Here is a 16293-nt window from a genome sequence, read left to right on the forward strand (position 1 = left end):
ATTGTCATGGCATACAATCACACAGCTCTGCTCGGTAGTGCATGACAGCAAAGATGGGAAAGGGTTGTGCTGAGACAGAGAAAAGAGTCTCTTTCATTGCTCTGGCATCAGCGCTTTCAATGCCAAAGGGGTTTTGGTCTGAGTGTTTACAGAGATGACTGTACTTTGAAATGTTCTGCGTACAAAATGAATGGGTGTTTTTATGAATATATATATGTATATGGGCAGGGCTCCTTATGAGGACAAAGTGGACTAAATACAGACTGAGGGAATATAAAACAGACCTGTCCAACTTCTTGACAAGTTGGAGTAAAGATTATACTTTAGTACTGCACTTAGGGGCCAGGCAACAAATACATTGCATCGTATTGCACAATGGAGAAAGGCATTCAGGAGGCAGGCAGGTTTTCCAACAGGAAGATTCAACCAAGAAGTTACCAACATGACAGCCTTTATATCACACTTCTCTTTTAAGTTTAACATCAATGTTTCATTCCAAAGCTTTGAAATTTTATAAATCTGTGAGCCCAGATCCTGATAGGCAAGACTGACATATATTTAACGGTATAATTCAGAGTGCGATGGTCTCTTGAATGGATCCTTCTGTATGGATGGGTGCTAAACAGATCCTGAGGATTTTCTTCAGATGAAATGTTTGTCCTGCCACCTCTGCAGAGATTAATTCGGTGGATATGACTGCTGGAGTCTTGGAGAAAGTACCTGGTCTCAGAGGTTTTACAAATTGGAAAATGAGATATGGTCCCTAGCTACTAATTTTCCACTGGGCACAGAATAAGCCTGGCAGATATGGGATGAAAAATGAGGCTTCTGTTCCAGGATTAGTCCCATTCAAAATGTCTTAAGTGATCTTATGCATTTGATTTGTTTATGGTTATAAATTTTGGAAGTCTAGAGTCTTTTATTACTGGGGGTGGAGGTCTTTGAGGGCAAGCTGCAAGAGAATGGCCTTGAAATGTGCAAAACTAATGGGCATGTCCGGTATGTTGCTGATTCTTTTGAAGAGATACTCTATTGGAAAGAAATGCTGCCAACACACATGGGAAGGACTGTGCCCCCCGGATCTTTTGCACCGTTTTGAGAAGGCCAATGGGTAAGTCAGCTAGATGTAGGCAGCTAGGAAAATAGGTTTGGGCAGCAATTTCGATAAAGCAGGTCAATGCATGTACGTGTCTGAGCTCTGCGGTATGTAAATAGATACCACAGTGGTGGGCACGTTATAGTTGAGGGATAGATTAGATGGACTCACGCATGAGTAGCAGCTGCACATACTCAGTTTCCCAGATCTGTCCTAGGCTTTTCTGGGGCTGAGTCAACCAGTTGTGCACATATGTGTCATATTATGCATGGCGTTCTGTCTTTTTATTTTTATTGACTCCATATTATCTGCTATAAATTCTTATTTTGCAACGATGAATCATCTCACTGCCTTCTACAATCTCCCTTCCCTATGTTGCAAGACAGATTTAAATTCATTCAGTGCCTACTGACATCATCCCAGTTTGTTTTTATTTTCTGGGATGCCAGCCTTAAATGCATAGCACTAAGTTTACAGATAGAGCTGTTTTACATGTACAGGAAAGTTACTACTCTGTCATTCTTCATTTTTGTCCTAAATTCTTTAGAAACACTGCTGTTTCTGAAAATCTCCAACCAGCATGGTCCCCATAAAGGTTTCTTCTTTTAAATTCAAGGGTATGGTGGGGTTTTAAATAAAGTCAGCTACCTGTATTCACCCAGCTGGGTCAGCAAAACATTTCTTTCGCTGTTCTGCAGCTGCAGAAAATAGCTCATGTGAGACTGCTGGGGACCCCCAGTTACTCATGATGAGCTGGGAGCGCGGTAGGTGTCCTTCCTGACACGCAGTGCTCGATGCACTAAGCCACATGTATTTTGATGACTACTCACGCAAAGCGAGAGAGTGGAGTTGGGGAAGAAAAGTTTTTAACAGCCTGCATCAACACAATCCAACGTCCTTTGTTTTAATTATACCAAACTATGATTTGGAGCAATACAAATTTCAAGATGGCTGCAAATCTCCTGCCCATCTCCGCTGAGCAGAGGGCTGTGGGGAGCTACGTTCCTGGCCACGGCCGCAGCCCCTGTTCCCCTAGCAGCCTTGGCCATGTCCTGCCAGAGATGGTGGGGCAGGGGATCACAGGCCTCGAGGCTTGCCCTGGCAAATATTTATTTCTTCTGTATGCCACTATGCAAAGATCTGCCAAGTCATTTTACCACTCTTATCTGGCAAATGTCACTTCCTTGCCAGACGTAACACCTTGGGGAAAATTTCAGCCTGAAAGCTTCAACAACAACTGCAAAAAATTCAATATAATCAGTTCCCAGGATACCTCCAAAATAGAAATGCTGCAAACAGAATTGGAGGGTTAGGGTTAGATTTCTTTGATTTTTCAGAAGCTGCTCGACTTGCTTGGTGCTGTCCTTTTTTACACACAATTCCCAGTCCTCTCTTTGCATCTGTATGTACATGTATCTGTGTATGCATCTCCTGCAGCGTATGCAGAGATATACAAATTTTATCTTTTTTTGTCTGCCTCCAAACTGCAGTTCTCTCAGCAGTATTTTGTTTGATTTGCACGGCAGAGTGTGTTTTTCCTCTATGAAATAAGCAGAAGAGGTGCAGAGTCCCATGCTTATATCTGGGTTATGCCATTTTAGTTATATGTAATTGTAGCTTTATTTTTATGTAATTTCTTTTGGTTCTCTGCTAATATGTATACTGTTCTGCTAACCTTTATGATGATTTTTTCCTGAGGATGCTTAGCCAGTGCAGAACTCTGACCTGTCCACCCACAATAATAAAGACATATACTTCCTAAGACAAACTTCTTTTTCTGCTTGCTCCAATTCAGCCTAACCATCTGCATAATGCACACCTATTTTTTATATTGATGCTGTGCTCAGAGTGGTGGACTCTGTGCACAAGCACATCATCAGGTTCTTTCCAGGTCTATCTGCAGTTGTGGTTGTCAGCCTATTACCCTGAACCATATGGGATCAGCACAGAGCTTTTCACCCATCTCCAAAGAAAGAGCCTGAAGTCTTATTCTTTGTTTCTTATCAGACATAGGATATCACTCTGGAGCTCAAAAAGGGAAAGTGTTAATGTGTCACGAGAACTTCATATGGCAAGCCAGTGTATGCCATTTGCATGTCACATTATTTCACAGATGTGAGAGACAATTTTAAAAATCTCTTGATGGAACGTACATGCCTCTCCCTGAAGCGCTTTTTGTGCTCCTCAGCCTGAGCTGCATCTTCTTTGGACACAAGTACAGTTCCACTAAAATAAACAGGGATATACTGATTTCTAGTAGCTAAAGATCTTCTCATTCTTTACATAAATAAATGCAAAAGACTGCATTCCCTGGCCTCATCTGTCAATTTTGCAGCATATGCTGAAGAATTTAAGGATGGATGGAAGGCATCTGGAAGTAGAGTTTTAGCTATATGAAGGAATTCTTTATCAGAAGAAAGCTGGAGAAAGCCCGCACCTTCTGCTATGTTTTGCCCAGCTACTCTCTTGCCACACTAATTTGTACTTGTGATGGATATCTCACGTAAAGGACTTCACCCTCTTCACCCAAGCACAGCAGATTTCCAGTAAGATATCTGTACATGTGCACATATACATGTGAAGAGAGAGAGAGAGAGTGCTTATTCATGTGTGTGTTTTACATGACAGGACGGTCAGAAGAGACGATAATAGTTTGTCATAAATAATAAAGTACAATTACACTAGGGAAAGAAAAGGTTGGTAATGCCTGGTTGATCTATTCTTTCTTTGCATATTTATGCATGTTATTTCCAGTGTGTTATGAGACCTTAGTGGGTTTCGACTGATTGCTTTGTCCTCACTTACTCCAGTGTGACTCCATCAGCTTCTCTGGTACTGAACCAATATACCTGTGCATACCACTAAACGAATATTGGATCCCCTGCTTTGTTATACAGATGTGATGCAGAGCAGAAACAAACTGATCCTGAGGCCAAACATGTGGTAGGGCTTGTGGTTACAAAGATCAGTGATGAGGAGAGCACCCTCCAATTACTCCAGTGGTTTCTGGTAAATCTTTCCTTTTTTTCCGCTTTTTAAAGAAATGTATTTATTAGTAAAATGATTATGAAACACTCCATTCCTATTCACATCCTAAGCAGTGAACCAATAACCAGAGGCATTTCATAACACTGGTGAAAATTTAAACTATCAATCACTTTTTTGTGATAGGAGTGTTTTGGGTCTTGCCAGACACGAACGTGCCTAAAGCTCTGCTGGTGCCATGTGCTGCACAGGCTGCCCCAGTGAGTGTGCTGGCAAGTTCATCAAGAGCTGCTGCCTGCGAAAGTGAAGGCTTGATGTATGTATATGGTTTGGGATTTTTTTTTTCTTTGACTCTGTTTTAAAGCTAGCCACAGTTTCCTGTGCAACTTGAACATCATGTTTGCAGCATGCCCCAATGTCATTTCTGTGTGACTCAATGTGTCGAAAGCTAGGCTGGTGTGTGCAGCCTTGCTTTCCCCCAGTGCCTGGCATCCATCGGTGATGGAGGTCCCTGCTCCTGGTGTTCAAAGCCACATGTGGGTCTCTGCTGGTACACAGCAAGAGGTTGTCAGAAGTTTGACAACAATAGCACAGAAATGTGCTATTTGCGGCTCTGGGACTCGTTGCTTCAAAATGTCATGGAGATAAAGAATTAAGCAAGATTCAAATTTGGGTTCAGCATTACATGAAAACGGGACTGTTGAGAAGTAAATAATCAGAAAAATATTTTGAAAGGTTGCAAAGTGCCAAGTTTTGAAGATTTAAACCAGTCTTTATGAGCTGGCAGGATGTCTCTAAGGGGAACAATTTATCCTGCCAGAAGTTTCTTGCAAATACTCCTAAACCACCACTGTCAGAGTCAGCCTATGGGGTCTACTTAAGATGACCACTGGCCTGATTGATTTTTAGGTACCAAACAACAGAAAATAAGATTATGTCAGAGATTAATCCATGATATATAACTGTGACCACAACCGATGTGACAGACGTGATGTACAATCTCAGCAGAGAAAGCAAAATCATTTTCGTGAAAAATAGAACGTGCCAACTAAGAAATGACTCAGTCTTTGCAGCATTTCAATAAAAATGCCTTTGACAGTCTGCATGCACCCACCTACACTCATATATAGTGTCAGTAGCTTAAGTTGTCTAAACTTGTCTCACAATCTTGGGTCAAAAGGAAATCACTCATTAAAGGAAAAAATGTTAAACATGATTTAAGCACTTTTGAAAGACGTTGTGCTGGCATGCCCTCATAGCAAAGTGCCTTGGTATCTGGAGAGCAAGCACAAAGTGGATGGATAGATTTCCCTACACTGACACGGTAACGTGCCTCGCTCTGGTCCCAAAAGACTGTCCCACCTGAGGGTGAGAGCTTTTTGGCTGAGGAGACCAGGCAGTACCCACTGTAGCCCACGATGTGATCGATCACCCAGACTGAGCCCACACATGCTCCCATCAGCTACTGGGCAACTGTCAGGCATCAGCCCCCTCCATTTGGGCTGGACCAGCTTTAGCCTAGTGACCCAGAGCTGTTTGTATCCTGTTTCTAATGCCTTGAAACAAAACCCTCTCCTTGCTCAGCTGCCACAGGAGCGTCAGTTCCCCGCACTCCCCCGGTGCTTGCTCAGCAGCACTGCACGCTGCCTCGGTGCTCTCAGTGCACCCTGATAACGAGTTGATTTGCACATGACAGCCTCTGGCCCCTTCCTTTGATGGCCAGCAGCATTCAGCATTTTCCATGTCATCCTGGTGACCCTCCCTCTGCTAGGCTGTAGCTCCAGGGTCACGGGTGGACGGGGACCCTGCGCACCAGCTGGGGACCTACGAGGATGTTTCCGCACCAAGGAGCCACGGAGGCTGCCAGCTCCTTGCACCAGAGGAGAGCTCAGCATTGATGTCTATCAGCCACACGTGGCCAGAGTGCCTACAGCCCCACCATCCAAGGCCTGGTGAAAACACCCTAACCTTTCCTTATCAGCAAGGTGGGCCTAGATAAATGCCAAAGGACAGAAGCAGGCAGCAGCTCAAATGGAGAAAATACATCCTGCTTGTCATTACATCTCTAGGTAACATCAAGGCAGCTTGGCTGAAGTTCAGCACTTTACTCCAGCCTTCATCTGTGCTGTCGTGCTTGTTCTCATCTTATCCGTAAAGGTGTTAAACAGATTTTCCATCTCACTTTGTGGTTTTGACACTTGTATAACAGCTTTTTTCCTGTGCTCAGGTTTTCTCTGGAGCTATAATCTCCAAACACAGTTCAGGAAGCTAATGATGCTTAGTTTGGACATCTGGGTCTCCCTGCCTCAGCCATGCTGACTGGTGTCATCTAGCCTTGTTGTAGCTGAGGAAATCATGTATGTAGTAAGCTACTTCTTAACTGTGAAAGAATCTGTCCTCTTCTAGGCTTAGGGTGGGAATTTTAACAGCCATTTAACTCTGCTCTTGAGGGATCAGAGATCTCTCCCTTTGGTGGGAAAGAGCTCTCCAATTCTTTTCACAATTCCACTCTAATTTACCTATTCATGTCCTTTTTTAACGTAATCTAGACTGTCATACATAAATTACTATGGGACAGTAATTACTACTTGGTACAAAAAAAAGAGAGAACAAATGCAGAAAAAGATTCTTTTTCTGTCTTCTTGCTTTTAGTGATGTCTCTTCCCTCAGTATACTTGGGACTCTTGTTATTGCACTGTCTGCTTACCAACTCAGTAGACAGAGTCCAGAAGCCTGCTGAATTAGGTAAGTGTATGGTTATTTTTAACCAAGTTGAATGTTACATGTTTGTATGGCATGTTGTGCAACAGATATACACCGGTGTCATATGACATTCTGTCCAGACACTTGTCCTAAATTTAGCTCTAAATTTATCCTGAGAGATGTAGGGCAAATAATAAAATGTCAGTCCCGCAAAACAAACCTGTTGAATTGTGATTTGAACTTAAAGGAGGCATAAACCTCTGGTCCTCTCTCATGCATGCTCAAAGCACTAAGTGCAGGACAACGAAGCTTTCTCAGTGGTAGTATAAAGGACAATTCATTTGATCAGGGCTTCAGATATTGTATTTATTACATATGAATTTGACTACACAGCAAAACCAGCACTGGGTAAATACAGATGATGGTGCAGTATCCTTTAGCACAGTCTATTCTGATTCTTTCGCTGCTCTTGTCTGCACAGCAACCGATGATGTCCCAGGCCTGGCCATCTCATCAGGGGGAGCAGGCCAGAGTAGCATGGCAGGAGTCAATGTGGATGACAGCTAGTCCTCCTGCTTTGCACTTCTGAGCCCCATGGCAGCAAACCCACTTCCAGTTGGGGTGGCCAGAAGCCACCTTCAGCATTCATCCCAAGTCAGGCTGGAGCCCATCTCTCAGGGACCAAAACCACCCATTTCTCCCTGGGGCTGTGCACAGGAGGGTCCTGCTCTGCCTTGCCACTCCAGTAGCACCTGCTAGCCTTAGTTTAACTCCAAGCATATAGAAAGTCGTAATTCCTTGAACTTCATTGTGCTCAAAGTTATGGACATTTCTCAAGCTGCTGAATTTAGGTAGGGGCATCTTTTATTTTTCGAGGACTGTTTATCTGTGGCAATAGTAAAGCAAAGACAGATCCGTATCTAGAAAGCCTGTTGTTCTCACGTCATTGAGGGAAGGGAAGGAAAGCAATGCAACAGGTCTTATTGCATACAGCAGGCACAACAGTTAGAAACAAATCAGTCTTAAAGGAATTAGAAGGTACCAGAGAAATGATCAAAAGAGACTTTGTTCATAAACTAGCCTAAGGGATCGAATGGAGAGGTGTATTTCCAAAGACTTTTAAAAAAACTGTGGAAAGGTTGTTTCCCATCAAAATCAATTTCATTTTTCCATCATTGCTGGTTTGGAGTCACCGTTTTTCCCAGGACCTTTGCTATCGACAGCAGCTTGTGTCTCTTGTTGCCATTCTCATCCTCCTGCTCCCCTGCAAGAACCTCAGAGCAATGGGGTTGCAGCAACATCTCTGTAGTTTGTGGATTTTGTAAAGGTCAAGAAAAAGACAAGTCTTTCATTAGAATTCTTACTAACATACATTATAACATAAGATAAATGCTATTTGCACAGCAAAGAGTAACTAAAAGATAATGTTTATGCTTTCCCTCTTCCTCCAAGGAACATATATTTGCTTACATAGTCTTCAGGTTGTGTTCGCTTCGTATTAGCATTTCATGTTCCCTCTGACTGATTCCTCTTTCAGTTTGAGTCAGTGGATGTGACCTTATGATGACATTTGCAGAGAGGCAGTGACTGCAGTAGCTGCACGCTCTTCCAAAGCTCACTGGCAGGGCAGGTCCGGGCTGAGTCATCAGATACTTGAAATGGGGCTTAGGACCCTGGATACTGGGTGTTCCCCTTTCTGCTCATGTCATATTTCCAGAGGAGTGAGGACTCCGCTTTGTTTGTATCTGAAAGGTAAAAATTTTCTGTGAGGAGCCACTGTGCAGAGGTGGAAGTTGTACACTGAGCTGAAGTCCACCCTGCCTCAGGGGTGTGAGTCAGGAGCCCTTAGCGTGGGATAAATTCCTCCAGAAAGGGGAATTATGTTCTGAGTAGAGTGATCTTGAAACACCTACTTCTTTGCAGCACTGAAGTCTTTAGGCAGCAGAGTCAGCAAGAAGTAGTGTATATTGTATTCCCTACCCCTGGGCATGTGTGACATCCTGCACCTTTTCCCATACAAGTGCCTCTGGCTCCTTGCCTTTCTCAGGGTACGGGGGCCAAAGCAATCATTAGTTCTTGCAAAGGAAATTGAAACCATCTTCCCCTGTGGGAGTTTCTGTCTTCTTGTTGTTTGAATGTGGGTTGTATAGCAGGAGGCACAGGAGGGTTGCTTTTGGTTCTGGTGTTTGCATTTAATCTTTGGGAGTGTCTGATGGAAGCACAGCATGGCAACACTGAATGCAAAGCTCTGCTCACTGGAATACGATTGTGAAAAGTAGAGAGATGTGTGCCCTAGGTCTATGCTCTCAGTGAAATATGCCACCCAAAGCATCTTGCTGTCTTTGTACAGTAAAAAAATTCAGACAAGATATAAGTAACAAGGGAACAGTTCCAAGCAGTATGCTGTTCTGTGGCGAAGTATTATGAGGATTTTCTGTCCAGGGACTGTTGCTGTCACAACTAATCAGTATTTTCTTTCTTTCAGAACAGCCACCCATGAGCCAAGTGTTTAGGTGCAGTAGAGGTACTCATTGTTGGTAGTTATAGGCTATGGACAAGAACACGCTTTGTGCTAATGTCCATTCTCACCTGCATTTCATCATGTGATGGCACGTCTGTGGCAGCTCTGCACACAGAATGAGTCTGTAACAAGCTCATCTGTCGCCCAGGATGCACAAATGAACTTTGTTTCTTCACCAACCTCAGTTGCCTGATTCAGTTTTGTCTTAAAACAAAACAGCACTTAGTAGAGCTGCAGGGCTACTTAATTCAACTAATGGAAGTAGAGACTCTGAACAAACCCAAAAATTAAGGAAATGTTAAATGTGCTTTCTTAACCTGACTTCTGCTCGCTATTTCAAGGAAACATGAAGAATAAAGCAAATCTTGCTGTTTATTTCACCATTTGTTATTTTCACGTGGTCATCCTTCTTTGTCTTCTCTCAGATTCAAATCTCTTTTATTGCACCCTGTTTGTGAGACCCTAGCTGACTCCCCCATCAGCATGAGTTGGCTATTTCCATCATTTTCTATTTAAAGAGAAAGCAAACAGATCTAATATGCAGTGTCTGAGTTTGAAATCTGTCCCAGAAAATGGCGTAAATTTATGTATTTATTTTTACAGGTGACATTTTGTAATGTCTTGGAATGTCTTGGGGTTAAGCTGAAAATGCAGATCCATAACTGTGAGTGCCCCAGGGGAAATATTAACAAATCTGATGCAATGCTAATAAATCATAATGATTGTTATTATTATGCTTTGAATGTGTTGTAATAAAGCCACAACTTTATTTTATTGGGGAAAAAAATCAACCCCCAAATGTATGAATTCATTCCTGTATAATAATATTTCTGTAATTAATATTTCAAACTTCTATGAGGTCTTCCTCTGAGGATACCAAAGTATTTCACAGATACTAATTAAATAAGGTCTTATTCGGCAATCTCTATCCATATAAGTAGTCTTGTTGGCTTCCCATCTGCAAGAAATTTTGGACTCTTCTCTAAAGTTAATGCATTTGATTATTTCCACTTCACTAATGTAGAAAATGAGACACAGAGGAATTAAATGATTTACTGAAGACAAAAAAGAGAGTCAGGGGTATCTGAAAATAGATCTTGTGAAGCAGAGTTCTGCGCTTTTATTGGAAAATGGTGCAGCAGTGTTCATATGAGCTCCAAATACATCAAAGGGGTGCATGGGGCTTTGCAAGGAAACCCAGGAACATGGGAGGGGAGGGAATTGCACTGTGCCTGGTGTGAATGGCATGGGGAACAACCTGCAACGTTCATAGCTGATGGGATCTTGAGTCCCAGTATCTTTTTTTTAATCTAACAATCCATCCTGGAAGACATAGGCACCCTTGCTTCTGCCAAACATGAATCTGCATCACAATATCGGCATTTTTCCTTGAGTTCAGTGGGACATCAAGCGGGCCATAAGAGTGACAAGGGTGTGGATCTGATGGGAGACTGACAAAAGGCAAGCAGAAGTGTTAAATGTGAGAGATATTCACTCTTGGTTTTAAGCCAAGGCTGGTTACAATCTTAAAGTAAATCAGGAAAAAAAGTGCTGGGTGTTGTTTAAAAGTCATGGAGGGTTGGTGACATGTTTTCAAGGGCGTAAGAGTTTCACACCCTCTTGGTGACAACATCCAGGGCTCCTTGGCCTGCCACAGTAACTGCTGAATGTCCTTAACTTTGGACAAAACAACAGCCCTAGCATTAGTTACGACGGGCAGATGGTTTTGCAGGCAGCAGAGAAGGTGGATATGTCAGCTACTGGCCACCCTGTTATGCTGGAGCAAGTCGGATCGAGGGGCAAGCATGGAGAGGGAATGATGTTGGTCCTGAAAGACCCTAAAAGCAAAGCAGGTGAGTTGGAAGGGATCACCTATTCGTGGATGATATGGTCTTGCTAAATTGATTCCCTTCAAGATTGCTCTCGTTAAGCCTTAGGCAGAGGGTGTTCATGCACTGACAGGGCGAGTACAGCTAGCCTGAGGCTCGACAAGGTACTCGGAAAGGACCCCAGACGCATTGCAATCTAGGCTTTATTTTCTTTATATGCAATGTTTTACCACGGGAATCAGTGAAGCAGGAGCTGAAGGAAAAAGCATAGGCATCATTTTGATACTGTATTATACTGCTTCCATTCATTCATCATATTAGCTGGACAAATACATAGAAACCTTCCCAAACTGAGTGTTATCCCCATGTTCCAGCTAATCCAACAGTGACAATTCTTCTCTATATGCCTGACTGATTCCTTCGAGCTCATCCCTGGATCAGTGCTATTTCTTCCTTGGATACCTTGCCCTCTGCCAGATGTGGGGAAGATGGCTACCATTTCACATTTATGGCCTCGAGGAGTCTGAGAGAGAGTCTGTCGTTCACATTTACGTAGTATGAGAGCAGTTCTTTTCCAGTGGTAAGCTCTTACAAATGCTACTTGGAACAGGTTCACAGCTGCTTTTGTCATCTTTTGGAATCCTGAAGTCTCAAACTTGCAGTCTTAAAAATATACGAACCACTCTAAAACATCAATAAATACCCATGTAATGTTTGCCTGTTTTGTTTAACAAGCAGCAGCTAAAAGAAAAGTAAATTGAGCTCCCTTCTCCCCAAGTAAATAAAACTCTCCAGGACAACATATTTTACTTCAAAATTATAAGGCATTTTTTTTTTCTCTTTAGGTTCCAGAAACATGTCCATATATGGTCTACTTGTCAGGGACAATAAATAATGATGTAATAGAAAGGTCAGTTTTGTGTCATTTAGCTACAGGATGTTTGATGAAGTGAAGTTCTTCAGATAATGCAACAAAGAAGAACTTTAGGATGGGTAAAAGTTTCTGCCGTGCATCTTCAAACAGGAAATCTGAGATTCAGAACAACTTATATTTTGGCTTGTATTCGCTGATCATGGGGTGATCCAGAAATAAACTCCAGGCTTCAAAGCGAGAGCATTTCAAAGCTGTCCTGCAGTTGATCGAAACATCCAGGCAAAGCAGGGAGACGAATACCAGCGAGGATTTTCTGAATTAAGACTTAATCAAGGAGATAACCCATTTCAACAGTATTATTACCCTTTTATTTCAGAACAAAAAGGTAATGCAAATATGCATGTTTTGAACTTATTTATCATTTTCAATCTGTCAGTTTGCTATGTCTATGCAAATATTTATTCCTATAGCAGTTTGTAACCTAACACCCTAACACAGTCTTGGGAGTTTTTGTGGTTTGCTTTTGGGTTTTTTTTCTTTTTCAAATAAGCCTTAAAACATTCATTGGTGTTAAGCAGAGCTGTAGCTCTGCCATTTCCTTATTTTTCTTTTACTTGCAGGTGATGCTTATATCTTTGTCCCTAAAATAACTTGCTCAGAAATAATTGCCGTTGTTGTGACAACATGCTCCGGTACAACATAGTGTGCAAGGCACAGCGTGAAGGCAATAAAGTGACATCAGCAAATTATTTCTTTCATTTATGAATTTCCATCTAGTATGACACAAAGCTAACATTGCACTGATTGCTGTGTGAATTAATGCTTTCTGAGAAGAAATAAAAGCTTGCAGGTGTATGCGTTTCCAGTAAAGTATTTGCACAGAGTCACAATTTGATGGCATCATAACATATGCCAGACTGATAGGTGACCTGTTTTGACAGCTGGGGCTGGACAAGGGGATTTGTTTGCTTGGAGGATTCTTTTGGGAAGCCTGGCTTTGCTCCTTCAGCACTGGGCTAGAACTTGAGCGGTTTGCATAAGCTGTCATTACAAAATATATTTGCCTGTTGCCGCAGCTGGACAGCATGAGGTGTCATTCTTCTAACGTCCCAGCTCTGGCAGGTCTGATGGGCACTGAGATCTTTCTGTTTTTAAAAAATCATTTGCTTCCCAGCAGTAGTTATCCAATATAATATCCTTTGAGAAATGCAAAGATTTATCTGGAAACTGACCTAAAATACAGCAAAAATGTGAGTACTTTAAGTGCTGCAAATTGGTTTAGGTTCCATTGCCAGCAGATGATCTGGCCTGAAAGATGCCTCAGTAAGAGCTAAAGTGGAGGCTTGGTTCACTGTGAAGATTTCCAGCCGTGTTTACCTTCCCCCTGTGTGCGCTCCTGCTGCTCTCAGAAGTAAAAAGGCAAACACATGGAAAGGCGAACACGTATCTGCAGAAGCTGGGGCTCAGTCATTCCTTGCAAAAAGCAAAACGAGCAAGCCGCTCCTCTTCTCTCTCTTTTGCAGCTTCCAAAGACTTGTTTTTGTTTTTAGAAATGTGGTTTATCACACCCTGAGCCATAAATACTGAGATCCTGTATTGAGTTACAAGCTCACTGGGGTAAACTCAGTGCAAAGGCAGGCGAAGTCCCTGGCTCTGCTCCCTTAATGACCTTGTCACTCACCTGCCACCCTCCTCTGACAGCAATAAGTAATTCTGCTAATTCTGCTGCCTGGGATCTATTGAAGGAGGACAGGCAGCCTTGCTAAGCTTTTCTTTGAGGAAGTGCTATCAATGGGGACCAGTTGTTTCAGATGCTAATGGTATTGAATAGCACAGTTCTGCATGTTCAAAGCCAGCTGTAATCCTTGTTGTTTATTTATGTTGCATCAGGGATCAGAGGCCCATTCTCCCAAACACTGTATGTTGACAGAGCTTGTAGTCCAAATATAATAGCAACCTAATTGTGTTTGTCTGTGGCTTTTGCCATGATGTGAGTGGTTACTAACTCACCCTGGTGAGTCGTACCTTTGGTTTCAAAGATCTGCCAGGTACAGCTGCTCATTAACGCAGGACAGAGCGTCACAGCCTGGCCCTGGCACAAGCATTTCCTTTCTAACCTTACCTCCTGGTCACTGGATGCAGCTAAGTTACCTCTGCATACCACAGGCCTGATTTCTACATCTAAATAAACAAACTCTCACTGAAATAGGGATGGCAAAATTAAGATCAGGATCAGGCCCTATGTGGAAATGATGATAAATTTAGATCCAGAAGATCTTGTCAGACTGAGCTATTAAATGGCAGCACAGGCAGCAGTATCCTAAGACATGTCTCTGCCAAGAGAGATCACTAACAAAGCCATTCAGACCTGAAGGCAAAGCGCTCTCTAAGGAATAATAAGGGCACTATCCCCACAGGTTTAAAAATCGGGTTCTGCTCTTACAGCCCATGCAATGCCATGTGCTACCTGCGTGTGAGGATGGGCTCTCGGGCTGCCAGAGAAATGCAGGGGACAGCCAAACATTGAAGCCTCCCCCAAAACCCTGAAGCTAGGGTGAACAGTAAACCCAGCATTTAACTTCTTATAAATCTGATTCCATTACTTTAAACCTACAGTAAGCAGGCTTAGAGCAAGCAAATAGATTCAAGCTGCATTTAGAAGGACCGCTTTGGCTGGATCTTATTTATCCAAACTTGTTTAACCATTCCTAGCAACAGATTGTTTTTTTTTTCACACCTTCGTTACAGAAGCTTATAGCTTTCGGTCCATTAGTCTAGTGGGCCTTCATAAGGTTGTAGTAGTTCACCACTGGCCACAGATGGGATTACCTTAGCCCTGCTGTGTCAGCTGAGCCAGGGTAGGTCCGGGTGGCTGCAGCAGCACCAGGCAATGCCACCGAGCTCAGCTGCAGTGAAAGAAGGTTAAACTGAATAAGGCTGCATTGCATTAGCCGCCAGCTGAGGGCATGTGCTCGGCCTGTTACCGCAGCTCAGCTGGCTCGCTGTGGCTTGTTACAGAAATAACTTGAACCAGTGCCTAAGCCTTGTGGCTCTGCAGCTTCTAACAAAAGCATCTCCAGGTGGAAGGGGAGGGTGGTGGCTCTGCTCTGCTCCGCTTGGGGCCATCACACAGGGAGCTGTAGGAGGAGGCACGTGTCGTACCTCCTGCCAAACTCAGACACGCCACGCAGGTCAGTCTGAGGTAGGGGAGACAGGCGGAGGGAAGCAAGAATGGCTTGAAGCCCAACTGGAACCAGCTCGGCTAGGGGTCAGGACAGCCAAGGCTGTCCTTGGCTATCAGGACCAACCCAAAAGCTCCTGTAGCCCCAGGATGTGACCCTCACACCTTCATTGGGATTGTGCCAGTTAGATGAGCAGAACAGAAAGCTTTTTCTATTTTGGGCCCCACGATGTTTCTTCCTGCAGGATGAGTCAGTGGTGGGAGCTGCAGCCAGCACTGTTGTTTCTGCACTCCGTGGGACTCCTGTCAAAATATTTAGATTAGTGAGGATCACCAACATGCAGGGGAGGTTCTCCCTTTCTCTGAGAGCGGGTGGGACCCGGTTAACCCGTACAAAGAATAAGAGGGTGAAACAGGAGTGATCCCCAAACTCAAAATGTTTCTTTTCCCTCCCTGTGCCTCAACAAGGTGTGAAACAAAAGAAGGAGGGAGGGGAAGATGTCCAGAAATGGCCTTTATACCTAGATCCATTGGGGATTTAGTGAGGCACCTAAATTAGCTAGCTCCTCTATGCCAGAGTGTGGAGTCGCATGTACAGTGGTCTCCTGTAGACTCCTCAAAGCCTGACTGCCCACGAAGAGACTCCAACACCCAGGTCAGAAGCACGGTGAGGCTGGACCCACTGCCTGCTCTGCCTCCCGTGCTGTCAGGATGCTGGCAGTGGGGCTGGGGAGGATAAAGAGGAGGGATCTGTGCCCCACACTCCACTGGCACAGGTTGTCCTCGGAGAGGAGCACTTTCAACTCCATTCTTGCCTTCTCCAAAGAGTCATTGTGCATCACCTCCATTACGAGCTTACGATCAGATCCTGCCCTCTCCATTAACTGCTTAGTTTAGGTCTCTGAGTCACCATCAGGGCCAGGTCCCTACATTTAGGCATTGCAGTGCTGGACACTGCAGACAAGCCCTCTGACTCCATCCTGTGGGTTTCACACATCTGCAGCGCACCAGTTACTGAGTGAGTACGTAGGCTGACGGACTATGGAAGTGCTGCCCAGCACACTAGGAGTTGAGCAAGCCAAGCAGCAGCAGAAGGTTCTAGGA

The 16293-nt window shown here is 43.6% G+C and overlaps 1 protein-coding gene across 1 annotated transcript in view; it reads left to right on the forward strand.

The window, feature by feature from the left end:
- The first annotated feature begins 12299 nt into the window (after positions 1–12299).
- ASB2 (ankyrin repeat and SOCS box containing 2) overlaps positions 12300–16293 on the forward strand; it is a 28912-nt gene continuing 24918 nt past the window's right edge. Inside the window, exon 1 of the mRNA XM_082316641.1 lies at positions 12300–12393. The gene's annotated coding sequence lies outside the window, so the exon portion shown is untranslated. The remainder of the gene's footprint in view (positions 12394–16293) is intronic.

Source organism: Platalea leucorodia (genome assembly GCF_965183815.1).
Source record: "Platalea leucorodia genome assembly, chromosome: 7".
Lineage (NCBI taxonomy): Eukaryota > Metazoa > Chordata > Aves > Pelecaniformes > Threskiornithidae > Platalea > Platalea leucorodia.